Source organism: Argiope bruennichi, chromosome 1 (genome assembly GCF_947563725.1).
Source record: "Argiope bruennichi chromosome 1, qqArgBrue1.1, whole genome shotgun sequence".
Lineage (NCBI taxonomy): Eukaryota > Metazoa > Arthropoda > Arachnida > Araneae > Araneidae > Argiope > Argiope bruennichi.
In genome coordinates, this window is record NC_079151.1 from 87,404,346 (window position 1) to 87,421,494 (window position 17,149).

The window sequence follows — 17,149 nt, forward strand, 5'->3', positions numbered from 1 at the left end:
TCTTAATTCATATGGACCTAGGAACAAAATTACATTGCAGTGTTATTAATGTTATTGTGTAAAGATACAGATTTTCTAGACAGCAAATGAAAGTGTAATTAAAGATTCAAGCTTAATCTACTTTAAATTTATTTTTATTCTCAAGTAAAAGAACTTATGCTTTTGAAAAAACATTATTTTTAATTTTGGCAAAGTTAGCCACATTTGGGAGCTCTTCAAAATGGAGACAACAAATGATCATCAAATCAATTTGAATGCATATAAAATCTCGCGCTTAAGAATTCTGTTGAGAATATTAAACAGTATAGGATAATATGAGACTGTATTATCAACAAAAAAAAAACTTTTATTTTTTATTATTTTTTCTCTATAAGACAACTTTTTCAGATAGATAAATATTGTACGGAAGTATATAAAGTGATCAATGAAATCTTTTTAAGTTCTTTAAATTCAAAATGACAAAAATAGAGAAGTCAAGTGTATCTAATTTATATGACACATTATTGAGGCGGGTTATAGTACCCCTAGCAGAGAAATAAGAAAATTGCAAAAATAACGCAAAAAACAAAAAAGATCGTTCAGACAGTCTAGCTATAAAAATGTGCACTATATTATAAAATAAATCACAGAAAAAAGTTTCCTGGAGTTATCTTTAAAATTGGCGAATATATTTGGGATTAAAATTAGAGCTTTTCGTGGCCCATCCTAAAAAGGAAAATTTATTCTCAGATTCCTACTACACACCCGATAGAATTTTCAGATTCTTTATTATTATTATATTTATTTGCTTTCTCCCTGGCTTCAATTTCGCTGTTGCTTAGCTCAGCAAAACTACAAGATAATGCCGAGAATATATTTTTCATTTTATGGACGAACCCTTTTTCAAATCACTGAAAATTCACAAGTTTGATCGCAAATATCTCCACAAATTTCACTCCATGAAACATTTTCCTGTTTTATTATGGTTACAGGGGGAATTTTACAACTGGCGCTTTGGCTTATATCCTTTATTTTTTATTTATTTTTATAACTTCCTTCTTTCGCCGTTATAGGCACTATAAATTGTCTCAATAAATTCAGCATAGTCAATTCCATTTTGAACTTAGAGGATTTAAAAGGACCTTACCGATCATCCTTTATCGAAACATTAAAAGAACATGATCTCGACAGCGAAAATCGATACAACTTTAGTTGTTAATGAAAGATATTTTTTTAGTAAATATTATATATCAGAGTTAATACTTATATGGAAGATTACAATATATAGTATCATGAATTATTTTCATTACAAAAAAGCCGAAAATATTTATCAATTATATTACTTAAAATGTTTGCTTTTAATAAGAAATTTATTTTATTACAATTTTATTCAAGCTCATAAATCGGTACTCACGGGAACATAAAATATATTTTTATATATATTCTGCATAAAATCATTCTAAAATCCGCATAATTTATGAGTTTAGTAATATAATAAGGAAAAAATATTGAAATTATAGGTTCAATGATTGTAGAAAACTTATTTTCAATTAAATAATAGCAAAATAAAAAAAAGAATTAAAAGAACATTGCCATACAAAAATAAATAATATTTAAAAAAACCTCCTAAAAGTGTATTGTTTTTCAGAAATAATTAAAAACTGGTTTAATAAATCTACGAAGGCGCATCCTTAAATAATACAAATAATGTCAAACACAATTATAAATTTTTTTTTCAAAGCTGAACAATATGAAAGAAAGTATTGCTAATTTACTACTTTTCGACATAACTGCCTTTTGTGTTGAGGCATTCACCCCAGCGCTGTATGAGTTTGAAAATCCAAATCTCATAGAATGCCATCGACTGTGAGTAGACTCGTTTGAGGTCGTTGTCAGATTCAAGCTTCTTATTACTAACAAACCTCTTCATGAATCCAAACGGAAGAAAACATGAGGATTTCATGTGCGGGCTGTATGATGGGTGCTCCAAAATTCCCTGTCCGAATATTTGCAGTTATTTTGCGAACGGGAGAAAATTGCTCCCAGAATATGTCGGAAACCATCATGGAACTCTGTTTGAACCCATGAAGAAGTTCATCGATTGTCAGAAGTTAGACTTTGAAAACGGTTTCAAACAAGTCGTAAGATAGCAGCCTACTCGCAGGTGTTGTTCTATGAAACCTGGATTTGCAAACTGATCCAATTATGGGGCAACTGCATCTACATGATTGGTAGTTATATCGAAAAGAAGTAAACTGGCAATACTTTTATTTCTGTTCCATATTATCATCCATTGAATTTTTAAATACTACGTTCTAAATCATGTGTGTTATTTATTGATTTTCCCCTATATGAAGCTAGTAAATAATAGAAAATAAATGCAATAGAAAAGACATCAAACTATAAATAAAAAATACACATAAAATATTTTAAAAAACATGAACTATAGTTTTATCCACAGAGATTACCTTTAATTACATTTATAAAGACTATAATATGGACTTTTGAATTTTCAAACCTATGTACGGAGTTGTCGAACTTTAATTTATCCAATTCAAGGGACAGTGCAGGTCCTTTTATAAATTATAATAACATAACATTTAGAAGACAAGTTGAATAAGCAGTCTTTCAAAAGTGACAATGCAGTGGGTAGTTTTCGGTAGACCTCATTCTTTGTGAATGCCCATAAACAGAAGTCACACAAGGTAAGATTCGGTGTTCGAGGAGGCCAAATTGTTGGAGAAGCGTGACAGATAACCGGTTCGGTGGTGAAAATTCGGTAACGCTTGTTTAACGCCACGATAAATGTGGAGAGGTGCACCATCATGCATTAAAATTACATCCTGAAGGCGTTGCTTTACCATAGCTCTAAGATTTCTGTGGAACAGTTTCTGTGTACCATAATATCATTTTCATTGATGGAGTCGTTTGCAATTCTGTAATACTTGTTCATAAAATAAAGCCTAATAACGGACCTTGCAGTGAATCCACCCCATAACGTAACTTTTGCAGAAAACATTGTATAACCACGGAGAACCACAGAACTCATATAGTAATTATGTTGAATATTTTATCTCACTGCAACGTCACTTGTCGGCGACTTCTAATAATGTTTTTTCAATTAATCTTCAGCGCATGATCTGAAGAATCTCTCATAAGAATTTCATATCATTGTGATCCATATAACTCCTTGAACGACAATCCGAATTGGGAAAATTTAATTTCTACAATCCTGTAATTATTCATTTTTATGTTTATATTTATGAGCAAAATGTATCCTTGTTTTTTAGGAGAAATACAGCGCCCTTGTTTATTTAAAATAAAATGATTATAAATCATTTAATATATTGAAAACCTTACAAATAAGAACAAAATGTTGCTAACTGGGAACTGACTTTTTTTACCTTAGTGGTAATGTATCCTTACTTCATTTATCGTAGTAAGCGGTAATTTTTTCTGTGATTTATTATATTCTTAAAAAAAGTATAACATTTTATACATAATTATTTAAGAAGAACCCCTATTCAGATGGGAAAAAATACAGAGATATAACATTTTATTTCCGTGAATATCACGATGAACTTGACGACATACAGTGGATTCAAACGATGGATTATTTTCCTTTCTTAAAAATATCTGGAATGGTTAAGTATACCTCATCAATTCCCTTCTCATTCATTCGATGGAAAAAAGCATTAACAATCTTTCTCCGCCATAGATGGGGTTCGATAATCAAATTGTTACATAAAACTGCTGTATTGTTTTGAGAAACTTTGATCAAATTCATTCAAATGCTGTACAAGGGACTATATACTAAAGTATACTATAGGGCAATATATAAGGTCTCATGCTTGATCAGTCTCATCTTAATCTTTAAGAATTTAGGCGAACAGAAAAAAGTGCTTTTATCTTAAAATATACGAATTTTTAATTAAAATTTCATGAATGGTGATAATGACGTCCAGTCGTGCCTAATGTCGCCTTGAAGTTTGCCCAATTACGAATTTGCATTCAAAACTTTCCGAAGAGAAGTATCTAAATTGGCAGGAATTCAAATTTTCTAGTTAAAGATCATCAAATTCAATAGAATGTTACAAAGTAGGACTGACTTTGGAAGAAAATTATAATTAAATTTTCAGTGATCATAAATTACACAATAAAATTAAATAGCTTGAAATGTATGATTAATATCTAAAATGTGCAGGGCTTTAGCAAAATGCAACAATTTTTCTTAATATCTAAATTTGATTTTTCGTTGGAAACTGTCTTTCTTGCTTGACAGTAAAATCGATAATTTAAAAAAAAATAAAATTTGAAAATGTTTAAATCGACAATGCTGACAGTGATGAAATTCTAAGTTTCAAAACTACCACTATATTTTCATCACAAACATCTGTCTGTGACGATAGATTTAAAAAAAGATTTACTTCCTTTTATTTGTAATTCGATTATTTACAATATATAAGATATCACTGTTAGCAAAAGTTATAGATTAATAAGTTGAAAGAAAATCTCTACTGAAATCTTGAGTAAGTAGGACAGAATAGAGTTGATTACTTTTTCTATTCACGCTTGATCTCTTTCGAGTCCAATCTAATATCTATTTAATTTTATAATAATAATCACGTACATAGAATATTTTAAAACATTTTTAACATTTGCAGAGAGTGCTGACTGTGTTGCAACTTCTTTCGAACATATATAAGATAAATGTTTATGTAATCTGCATTATTTATGAAAGAAAAAAAAATTCCAGTCGCAAATTCTCCGGTTTTTATAATAAGATGTTGCAATACTATAAAAAGATTTTGTATTTGAATTATTAAAATTACAACAGCGGGAATCTTGCTATTTGTATTTAATAATTATGTTGCCAAAACGATTTCCCTTAAATTAAAGCCTGATCAAATTGTTGATTATAAACAAATATACCTACCATATTTTAAAAGAAGCTGTTAGCTACAGACGATTGTAGAAACTACTTTTGTTGTCAAAAATAGCGCAAAGGTCAAAGAATAAAATTTAGTTATCTTTTCGTTTCCGGAGATTAAAAAAAATTCTATTGGCAAGGCAAATATAATATTTTAATACAAGTAGAAGACAGAAAAAGAAAATAAGAACATAACATTTGCATTAAATCTCTCATTCGCTTCCTACTTAAAAAATTGCTTCAACTCATATTAAATAAAAAGTTATATTTGCATTGCTGTATATAAGTGTAATTTAAATTGTTAAGTTAAGGTTGTATTCTGACGTGTTCTCCCTTATCTCGTTTTCCTCTTTATTGGCGAATTTTGGTGCCGTTGGAATTTTTAAACTCCCTTCATCTATGTGAAATTTAAATAAAATAAGCTGAACTGATTTATCAAAGAAATTGTCACGCCAGAACAAAACTGCGATTTAATTCTATAATGGTAAATTTTGTCTTATCGCTATAACACCGATAATTAGGCAAGAACGTTGTTAAAATATTTCTCAGTTTTATTGTTGTTTGCAAAACATTAGAGACCATGCCGTAAACAGTGTTTAAGACGAACACGCGAAAAATGAATGCAATGGCTAATGAACAAAATGAACAGTTTATTATTAGTTTAATTTTCCATTTGAAACTCGCCTTCCTAAAATTTGGATTAAATGTTATGTAATAACTTTTAAATATTTCGTACTTAAATTCAAATTACAGAAATAAAAATATTAAAAAATTGATTAGCATAAATCGAATCGATTTCAAGTAATTCAATATTTCTGGAATTTTTTCAAAAGCTATTATTTGACGGAGAGAAGTTTAACTTACTCCGCATCTAACAAGCATTAAGTATGTTGGAAATCTACTTCTATTATAATTGGATAATTTTCAACTCTTATATTTTCTGTGACTTTTTATATTCATATGACATCAAGAGATCCAAGAAAAATCGTAATTCTTCTTTACTTTAGTTTCCTAATTTTAAACGCATTTTTTTACTTACAGTTCAGAAATAATAATAATAAAAAATGATGTTAAAATGTCTGGCATTTCTGCTTTTGCTCGCCGTCGTCGGTGCCGCTAGTAGTGATTCTATGGAGAATTTCCTCAGTTTGTTCACTCAAGTGGCGTGTGGGGACGGATTTTATTCGGAATTTAACCAAGCAATTCAGGCCTGTGGCAAATGTATCAGACTGACATGTTCTACACAGAAAGTGGACCCCTTACAATGTGGAAGTAAGCATTTTGTGTGTGTTTTATATTACATAACTTATTTCTTTGAAGATGGTAATGATTAAACACAGCTCTAAAAGGAAAACAAAATAGCTTAAATGAAGTAGGATATTTAATGCAAGCAAACGCAACACTTATTGCTGAATTGATCCTATTTTTCTTCTGTAATGGATACAAACTTACATAAGATTTTTTCTGCTATGCGCTATTTTTTGTTATAAGCAAAACGAATGCACTAAAAAAAACGTTTGCGTATAGTGTGATTATGAATGAATATTCCAAATTTGTAGGATTATTAAAATAAAACAAAACAAATTACTAATAACAGATGAAAGTTTAAATTCAGCACAGTTATAAATGGTCACTGTATATTCCTCTTCCAAAAATACGAAAGGTATCAAGGCGATAAGGTAGCTAATGCACTAACTTTTTCAGAATCTTTGATGTGACATTTTGAAAGCTTGCAGATGCATATGTCTTCAGCACATCGACGTCAGTTGGTAGCCATGAATCCAACAGGTGCAGTTTGATGCGTTTTTATTGTCCCAATAAAAATAAATTAAATATTGCCATCTCCACGTATATCTGCATTCTTTCAAAGCTTTCCACCGAGCGTGCAGATAAAATTGTGAGATGAACATCATACCGCTTCGGTTTCTGGGGGGGAGGGGGCTTACAAATACATTTATAATTGTAATAAATTTAAACTTTCAATTGTTATTTTTGCTTTCCAGTGAACTATAAAGCTGTATTTTGTTTTAATTCCTTTTAACAGACCTACAAAGTTGGGATATTCGTTTATAATTACACATTATAATGATTCTCAGCTACTTAAAATGGAAGAAGGCAGTTGTTTCTAGAACACAAAAGCATTATTTGAGATTACTTTAAAGAAAATCGCATTAAAAGACTAGGGAAGATTTTTTCTTAAAAATAAAACCTATTAATATGGTTAGTTTGATTTAGAAAGTTAATGTCGAAAGGACATATTGAGACATGTTGCTTTAAACACATGATATTAAATTATCCTGCGTATATGTAAACTAAAATCAAATGGAACAAGAAAAGGATATTAAAATATAGAAAAAAATCATATTACGCATAGCACCATAAAATAAAGATTAATAACGTACACTGTACAGAAATATCGTTTAAAACTTAGTAGTTTATTTACATATTTGTGGAATGCTAAGGCCTAAAAATAACAGACTAAATTTAATTATATTAATTCCAGTTGTAACAGTTTTAGAAAAGTAAGAAATGACTTCTAATTACAAAGAATATCCAGAAATGCACATTAATTGGTTTGTATTTTGGCAGCTATCTGTTGTATTTAATGTAGCCATACTTTTTACTTTCTAATTTATAAATTTTCTTTAAACAGTTAGATCGTAATAAAGAAGACCCGAAATTCCGAATGGAAAGGAAGGCAATTTGGAAATAAGACAACTTTTGGAAAGAAAGCCATACTTAAAAAGATAGCTGCTCATTGAAGAAAATAAGAATGAAAGAAAGAAAATTATTGCTTGATGTCTTTGTAAAATTGTTTTTAATAATTTCAATTCATTAAAATATTCATAAAATTTTGACGTTTTTTTTGAGAAATAATATGTTTTCTTTTGGTTAAAATTTTGTATATGGATGTTATGAAAATTAATAGTATATTTTGTATAAAGACAAGTATTTTATTATATTAGCAAATACTATTGCATATTTTTTACACTGTTTGCTCACTGTTTGGAAAAAAAATATTTCTAATTATTTAATAAACTATATTATTTTGATATTTCTGTAACTTGATATAAGTCAAAAGAGCTTTTAACGTGTAATTAATACTTAAAATATTGAATTAATTAACACTAAAACATTAAAAATATTTCTTACAATGTAATGGAAAATGTTCTTATTCAGTCACTATTTAATACTGTGTGAAAATTTCCTAACTCATTAAAATAATACTGTTTGCATAGAAAAGCTAATAATTTCAAAATAGAATAAATGTCAACTAGTCATTATAGTAACACTATTGGATATTTGTATTAGCTGAATGGAGAAATTCGATAAGGCGATTTATTAGAAAAAGAAAAAAAACTAAAAAAATGAGTTATAAATTTTTTTAATCATATTCATAATCATGCACATTTGTGTTTTGTTAATAAAATAACTTTAATTATATTTTTAATATTAATATTATTTTCATCTTATAAAGTTATTGTAAATATCAGAAAATATGAATGATTTAATTTTATTAAAATTGCTATTATCAATATCAAATATAATTTAAATTGGTAATACTTGTACATATTCTATGATTAATATTATGATTTTTCCCCTTTCAACAAAGCACTTTCAATTAAAAATCGCAGAACATTAAAATACATTTTGAAGATATAACGTTTTGCTCTTTTAATGTGATTTAAAAATATTATGAAATTGTGATTAAATGTTTTATATTAGCAGATTAAAAAAAGACATATCTAAATTAAACTACATTTCAACTGATTACATGAATGTTTAAAGTATATGAATTACAAAGTGAACAATTATAATTTATTCATAATCATATAATATAGTTTTCTGAGAAACTATTACACTTTCAATGGAATATTTGAAAAAACACTGAACAGTCATTGTGGCTTGTTCTGAAAACCTTAACAATTCTAAAGTGTATACTTTTGGAAAAGCAATTCATTTAAATCTGCGACATCTGTAATGAAATTTGAATCAATTTTAACCCAACAAATTTTCTAATTTCTAGAGAAAATTAAATAATTAACTTAATAAATAAGCAGAATTTTCTAACGAAATCATATAATCCATATTAAAATATCAATTCTATTTTGATTTATTCATTAAAAATAAGGCTTAGGTTTAAAATTACCGAAAACACGCAGCAGAAAAATAAATTTAATTTTAAGAATTCTGATGAAATTTAATATTGCATGCAACAAATAAAGAATTTTTTTTTATTATATTGGACAAGAAAAAGATTTTTTTTACTATTACCTTTGAAATGATATCAAACCAAAATCTATTATTCATTACAGTAACAAAAAATGAATGATTATGAGATAAACATATGCCATTAAATGCTTTTTAATTTAGTCTATAGGTACTGAAATGAAATTAAATAAAGATTAATATCAGAAACCACTTTGAACCGAAACTAGAAGAAATGAATATTTCTAACAAGAAACAACTTCTACAAAGTTATACCAAATTTCAAAATCTTAAGCATAAAAGCTGCAAAGTGGATCATTCAAGAATTTTAACTTTTAATGTACTTACATAACACAGATATCAACACTTAAATACTTTTTTTTGAATGAAAGAACAAGAAGATAGCAACAGCACTTGAAAATGTCGTTTAAAATAAGATGAGAATCACTAGAAATGAAATAATGCTTTACTCTAAAAAAATATGGTGATGATGAAGATTGTATTTTCTTAGTTAATCAATATCTCTAATCACTGCTAATTAAAATTATTAGACTACACAAATGACAACAAAAAGTTCTAAGATTGAGTAGGAAAACAACACAATTTTAGTTTTTAAATAAGAAATGTAACAAAAAGGTCAATCTAATTTCATCATTTTATTAGATAAAAATGCGGGATACGCTTAGAGAACGAAAAATTTACGGTATGGAATTTCTGATTTTCTTCTCATTGAAAAAAATTGGGATGTAAACTTCGAAATATTTAACTGAAAGAAATGTTTAAATAAGCTCTAAATAGCAAGAGATACTCTATAATATTTCAGTGACAGTAAAATGTACCGTAAATACTTCACACATTGTTTTTGGTATTATAATATTATAAAATGGATTTATATTACTAGAGAAAAGATGATATACTTTGTAGCTTTTCAACAATTTCTTTGAGAAAATAATCCATAATTTTATTTTCTCTGCAGAAATGCATGTCACTTGACAATGATCAGAATTCATAAATAAAAATGCAAAATATAATACTTATAACTTTTATAACTTATCGATAAAATCTAAATTTTTATTACATTTTCGCAATATTAGATTTTAAAAATGAATAATAAAATTTTCAATGACATCACTTATATTTACAACATTTTATGTAAAAACATGATAAATTTTATGTTTCAGTAAGTTAATATTTTTGACATTATTTTTAATGCATTAATATTTATTTTAATGAAATGAAATGAATGGATTACACTTTTTCAAAAATGAATAAGCAAGAAATATAAAAAAAATTCATTGAAAGCTCAAATTTTCAAAGGCAGAATTTATAAAAAGGTATTGATTAATCTGGAAATATATATTTTACAATATTTTTTTCTTCAACAGAATAAGTCGTATATTGTTCTCATTCTTGAGCCCAGACTAAAATAAATATTTCCTTTGTTTTTGTGATGAAGTAAAATATCAAAATGTATTTTCAAAATTTTTAGAAAGAATATTTCCTTTTTTAGAAATTTAGTGTTTTTTAGAAGAGATCTTGCGCTGTAGTTAAGTAATACAATTTAATTTAATTTAATTTAATTGGTATATATTATTTTAAAATGTAAATGCATTCCAATTATGTATAGGAAATGAAAATGTTTTTATATATATCTACCATTGCTGAACTAATAATAAAGAGATTAAAAATAATCTTATTTTGTGCTTTATATGGATAAACAATTCTACAATTCGAGCATCTTGAAATATTTAAAATATCTCTAAATAATTAATGCTGTTAAAAGTTTTCACAAATTCGTATCAATGAACAAAATAGTTTAAAAGCTTTAATTTTTTAAATGAAAATTTTTTATTCGTCAACAAATTATTAAAGATAAAAATCTATAAAATCTAGTTTTTTAATCAATGCATAGGATTCAACATAGTACACAATTCCATAATTATACTCGGAAAAGTTAAACTTTTGTTACAAAATTCAAAAGATTAGATTCTTAAAATAAAGGATAAAATTATCACAGACTAATTACCTCTGTATGAAAATTTGGAGAACATCTTATTCATAGAAAAACTAATAATGTTTCATTTCAGTTAAACCTCTTATGTATAACTTATTCATGATTCTGCTTGAAAAAAATGTATGGAATTGTAATAGGCATAAATCTACGTTATTTTAATAGTCTCATACTTACCCATTTTTATTGTGGGCATAAACATTCCTTGTCAAATCAAATCCCATGGCAAAAACGTACCAGTAAAAGCATAACTGGTCGAATAATTTATTTGATTCCGCGATTCTTTTCGTAGTACTCTAAATATCTTTTCTTTTTTTTCTTATTATCAATTGAATAGGTAATAAATAGGATTTATTTAGTTATCTACAATGGAAGAAGATTATACTATATTTTATGAATAAAATGAAAATGAATAAAATTTCTGGATTGAAATAAAAACAATCATTAGAAATAATTCGTAAAAAGATGTTAACTTTTAAGAAAAAAAAGATTCTTTTCTAATTAAATTGGAAATCAATAAAAAATATATTTTGAATTTTAAAACTGCATCAAAATCACTTTAGTAGTATTTTCAGAATTTACTGAGGGGAAATTCCATTATGTCATTTAATTTTTTTGTTAACTAAAATTGTAATAGAAATTCAAAATCATCACTCATACTGGCAAATTCTCTCTCTCCAAAGCATATACGTGCAAAATTCAATAACTTTAAATTAAATGATGTGATATCCAATGCTTCAGCACGCGCGAAACGCACGTTAAACAAGAGATTTTCCTATTCTTCCCCTTACTAGCATTGATAGTTGATGAGATAATAGGTTTTAAATTTTGTAAAGCCTTGTTGTTCTTTTCCAATAATCCGTGAAGGGATGAATAATTTAGTTGTTTCTTTTTTACAATCATATAGAAAATTATATTGGACAATAATTATTAATTTATTTTAATAATTATTATATTATTATATTTCTGTGTGTTTTTAGATGTACGCTTCAATTATCTTTCTGTATGTATTTAATCAATACCTTAAGAAAATTGTTGAAGGGATTAATGAAAGGAGAAGTTAAAAATTCACATTCTTAAAAAGGTTTATTAAAATGTGAATTATTATATTATTTCACCAATTATAAAAGTTTGAAAAGGAGTAAAGTAGATATTAAAAGGAGTAATATTTGTAGGGAATTGAAAAGTGTTTAATTTTCAAGTAAAATACGATTTAAAAAAAATGGAAGAGAATTTGAGAAACTCTTGAAAAATTGATACTCTTGAAAACTGTTGTGTTCCACTGTTTAATGTCTGCTTATTAAAATCTGTTTATTTACTGGAAAAGAATTCCAGTTATCTTTTTACAAAAAAAGTGATTTCAAGTTAGTATATGATAATAAATGCAAAACTAAGAACTCTACGTTGTTTTGAAACAAAGGGCTTACACCTCACTAGTCTTTCGATATTTAGAATTAATTAAAGCTTTAATGATTTCACCCCTTTAAATTTTCAACAATTTTCATCACAATTGTACTTTGCACATGGATTAGTCGAAAATATAATTATTATTCAATATTTACTCCTCTACAGGTTTTTCGATTGTATTATTATAAACATTTCAGACTGAAAAAATAATTAGAGTATTATTTTACGATTATACATGTTAGAGCCTCGGGCATCTTTTGAAGAGAGAGGGATTTTTAAACCAACCTTTTTTTTATTCGTTCTTCATAAATACAATTATTAGCATGCAGTCAAAGAATTTTATTAGATACCCATTTTATTTGTTTCATTTAGAGAGTTGGATTATATTCTCAATTTATTATTTTGTAGCCAAAGTATTAGATAGAGTATGTGCAGTTTTAAGCTCAAAAATTATATTGGATGTTTGATTCCGCAAAAGGACCATAAATATCACATTATGGAAAAGATTCTTTGTTTGTTTTGTCAAAATAGTTTGTTTTCATCTTATTGTTTGTAAATTTAATTAACAGTCTGAGAATGCTTTGAATTAGAAGAACGACAAATTTTGGAAAAGACCAGGATGTTTCATTGCCATAGTCTCTTGAATAAAATTAACCGATGCCTACCCATAATCACAGTTTCAGTTGTTGGATCATCGGATTTGATAAAAATCTGACGATGCTTTAATTTAAAAGGAAGTTTGGTTTGGAAAAAGCATCCAATATAATTTTCTAAGGATCATTATTCACAAATATAGTATTAATAATTGGATCATCATCTATAAAACTAATTATTTAAAAATATATAATAAATTGCAGGAAGTGCAGTGACTCCTTTATATATAATGGAGTTTTTCCTGATATTTAAATTTGATTTTACTTAAAAAAATGTCATTATAATGTCATAATGAAATAAATAAAATTTGAAATGTTTAAACATGCAGAACCTGATATCGATGCAAACAAATTTCAACATCTGAAAAACAACTGACATGTTTTCTTCACGGCCATCTGTCGATGCCAAGGCATTTTTAAAGAGTTCTTTTATTTATTATTCGATTCTATGAAATATATATAAAAGCTCACTATTAGCAATATGTTCCAAGAATTGCAGAAGAACAGCTCTATTGAAAGTATTGGTAAGTACGATAAAATAAAATTGGATATTTTTTCTTTTTATATTTGATTTCACTCGAATAGAACAATGTGCTGTTTTATATTATTATATAGTAACGTATATCTAACATCGAAATCCATTTGCAAGTGAAAATCGATAAATACTGAGATATTAAACTTTTTTTATATATAACATAAATTATCTATTTAAAAATCCTTCACCCTCCATTTGTAAATGCAAAATTCCGAAAATTTTCTACATAAATAATCAAAGAACTTATTTATGACTAATCTTCTTTCATTAACCTCTTCGTCGGCCGTAACGCGTCTGGCGCGTTCAAGTGAAACTTCTGCAGGGCGGACGTAACGCGCTTCAAGAGTTCTTCTACATTTTAAAATTTTTAAACGTTTAAAATGCTTTGTAAATGTTTATTTGTTTGAGTTTTTATTTTTGTTGGTTCTAATGCGGTGAAAAATTGTGGATCACTGGAGAGAAATTTTCGCAGACTGGGGAGAAGGGCTCTCCTGTCTGCGAAAGGGTTAATAATGCATATATTTTTTTCCCTCCTATATTTGAAATCTAATTAACTATCCATTTCAACCGAATACAACAATATTTTAGGGGAGTAGCTGTAGAAAATGACGCCTTGTACAGTTCCAACATTTGAATCTCTTTTCCCTTTTCTAAACTTTTTTCTAATTATAAATATCAAAGCCAATAGAGATTCATGCACTAGGACAATTTAGTAGAGACTTAGTTATAGACGCACACAGACTGCCATGAAAATTCTGTATCCTACCATGTAAAATATTGCTTCAGTATAGGTGAAATAAAAAGTTATAATTGCATTATTGCATTTAGACATTTTATTTACGTTTTGCTTGAGATTTTTCTTATCCAGTCATTTCTTATAGACTGTTTCTTTCATCACTCTTTGACTCCTTTGTGCGACTTTTAGCGAAATTATTTGGATTATTAAATTCGTTAGATTGTCCATCTCTTTCTCTTTCCAATACAATTTATTGATTGAATGGTTTACCGGGCCGTTTCAAAGTTTCGATTTAACCCAACAACTGAAAATTTCCATTTCACCCAACATCACTGCTAAAAGTAGTTAAATGTTTTTAAGTATATTTATATCAACAAGTCGCTAATATTAGTTTAATACTTTTACTTGCGTGATTATGAAGCCAATATGTACATTAGTGGAGTCAAGAACTGTAAAGTGAACTGTTACTGTTAAGTAAAGAATAGCTGTTTTTAATTGATATCATCTGATATGCTGAATTATTTAATTAAATTCCGATTAAGTTATGATTGTAATTAATGGCAACAGTATTAGATTTTACAAGAAAAATCGATGGCATCTTAAAAATAGTGTGATGCTTTTGTACTGCCTGATGTCCCACGAAAATAAAAGAAATAGTTTATAAAGCTCATAATCTAGCACACTGTATTACAACTTATTATCATACCTAATTGTGTAATATAATATAATATAACAGTTGACAACCTGTTAAAAAACTTTGATAATTAATTGCTTTTCAACACTTCTTAGATTCTAATTACAGTGGATTATAAATATTATAGATAAGAGTCTGATCGATGTCAGAGAATTCATTTTTTTGCCGTATTTTGTAACATTATTTTGGATGCAGTTAAGATTAGCATGTCTCTTATTTAATTGACGCTCTGACATAATTCTGAGATTTTTTATATGCATATAAGGCCTAAATAATAAAGAAAAAATTGCAATATTCCTAATTTTATGCTCATTTTTTTCTTAGAGCCAGAATATAAAGCAAAATGTTGAAGTACGTGACGGTTTTATTTTTCCTTGCCTTTGTTGCTGTTGTCTATGCTGACTCTATGGAAAATTTCATCCGTTTGTTCACTGAAGTGGCGTGTGAAAACGGATTTTATTCGGCGTTTAACCAAGCTATTAAGGCCTGTGGCAAATGTATCAGTCTGACATGCTCAACCAAGCAAGTCGATCCTTTGCAATGCGGAAGTAAGTATTTGTTTGCTATTTGTATTTCGTAAACTATCATATTAAAAATCGAAAAAACATGATAATTTAATTTAAAAAAATTAAAGTCTAGATGAAGTTAGAAATTACATAGACAGATATCGTCAGCACTGTGATGATGTTGTTGTTTCTTATGGCACTTGCCATGGACAAACCCGCTGTTACGAAGGCAGCGATTTAAGCCGGTGGAAGAGCGTCTCTTGTTTTTATAAGAGCGCCAACTAGGGCCAAGAGTACGACTTTGCTACTCACGCATCACTCATTCGCTTGCACAACCCCTTTTTACTGGAGGACACAATCACACATCTCTCACAGATAGAACAACGGAAGAACAACTATGCCCAAACCGGGACTCGAACCCATGATCACGGAGAAGACGCGCTACCCCTATGCCAGGACGCCGGCCAGCACTGTGATACTTGTTGAAACTGAATCACTATAAACGAAGCCTCAGTTCGCCGATTGGATTCGGTTACTTCACAAATTAAATACTTTTTAAAGTGTAATTATTTATTAAGAACATACAGAATAAACTAACAACATAAAGAACATAAAGAATAAAGGTGTTGAAGCTTTCTGTTAGCAATTACGGGAGCATACAAGACCACGCCTACTGCAGCACTTCAGGTTATCCTTGGCTTGCCACCACTACATCTGAAGCTTCAAATGATGGCAAGAATGACTGAACTGTACAGACTCCGTGGAATCGTACATGATATGCCACATATCAGCCCACACGAGTATGAATACAGAGCTACGGGCTGGACGTCACATCCTTCCAAACATCTCCAAGCACATCAAATTTCGTTGGAAGACGGTGGGTCTCAGAATGTAGTACTCGGGATCTATACAGATGGATCAAAATCCTCAGCAGGAGTTGGGGCTGCATTTTGTGTCATGCAGGATGCAGTGACTATACACCAATGGTCAACCAGCCTATTGAAAGAAAACACGGTCTTCCAAGCTGAATTACTAGCACTCAACAGAGCAGTCAAATACGCAACCTCTCTTCCTACATCAGATCCAGTTACTATTTACGTCGACAATAAAGCAAGTATACAAGCCTCAAGTTCTCCAAAATCCAATAGCCAATTAGCAAGAGATACATTTACCCTTCTTCTTGCAAACCCTCACATTAAAATCTCATGGATCAAGGCACATGTAGGCTATGAAGGGAATGAAGCGGCTGACAAACTAGCCAAAACAGCGGCTAATGCTAATCAAGATCGGAATATAATGAAGCTCCCAAGATGCCACCTGAAGAACATCCTCCAAACCGATATGATGACAATATGGCAAAAGGAATGGGAAGAAGGCGAAACAGGCCGCTCCACATTCAATATAATACCGAAAGTTTCTCTATACGCTGCCAACTGGAACAGAACGGATGTCCTTTTCTTCACTGGACACGGTCCATTCCCGACATACC

The 17,149-nt window shown here is 28.6% G+C and overlaps 1 long non-coding RNA gene across 1 annotated transcript; it reads left to right on the top strand.

Annotated features, from left to right (window-relative positions):
* Positions 1 to 4,354: 4,354 nt before the first annotated feature.
* On the top strand, positions 4,355 to 7,765 carry LOC129963067 (uncharacterized). Its single transcript, XR_008783950.1, has 3 exons — positions 4,355 to 4,508; positions 5,951 to 6,181; positions 7,563 to 7,765. It is a non-coding gene; the product is annotated as an uncharacterized LOC129963067 (long non-coding RNA).
* Positions 7,766 to 17,149: the final 9,384 nt, after the last annotated feature.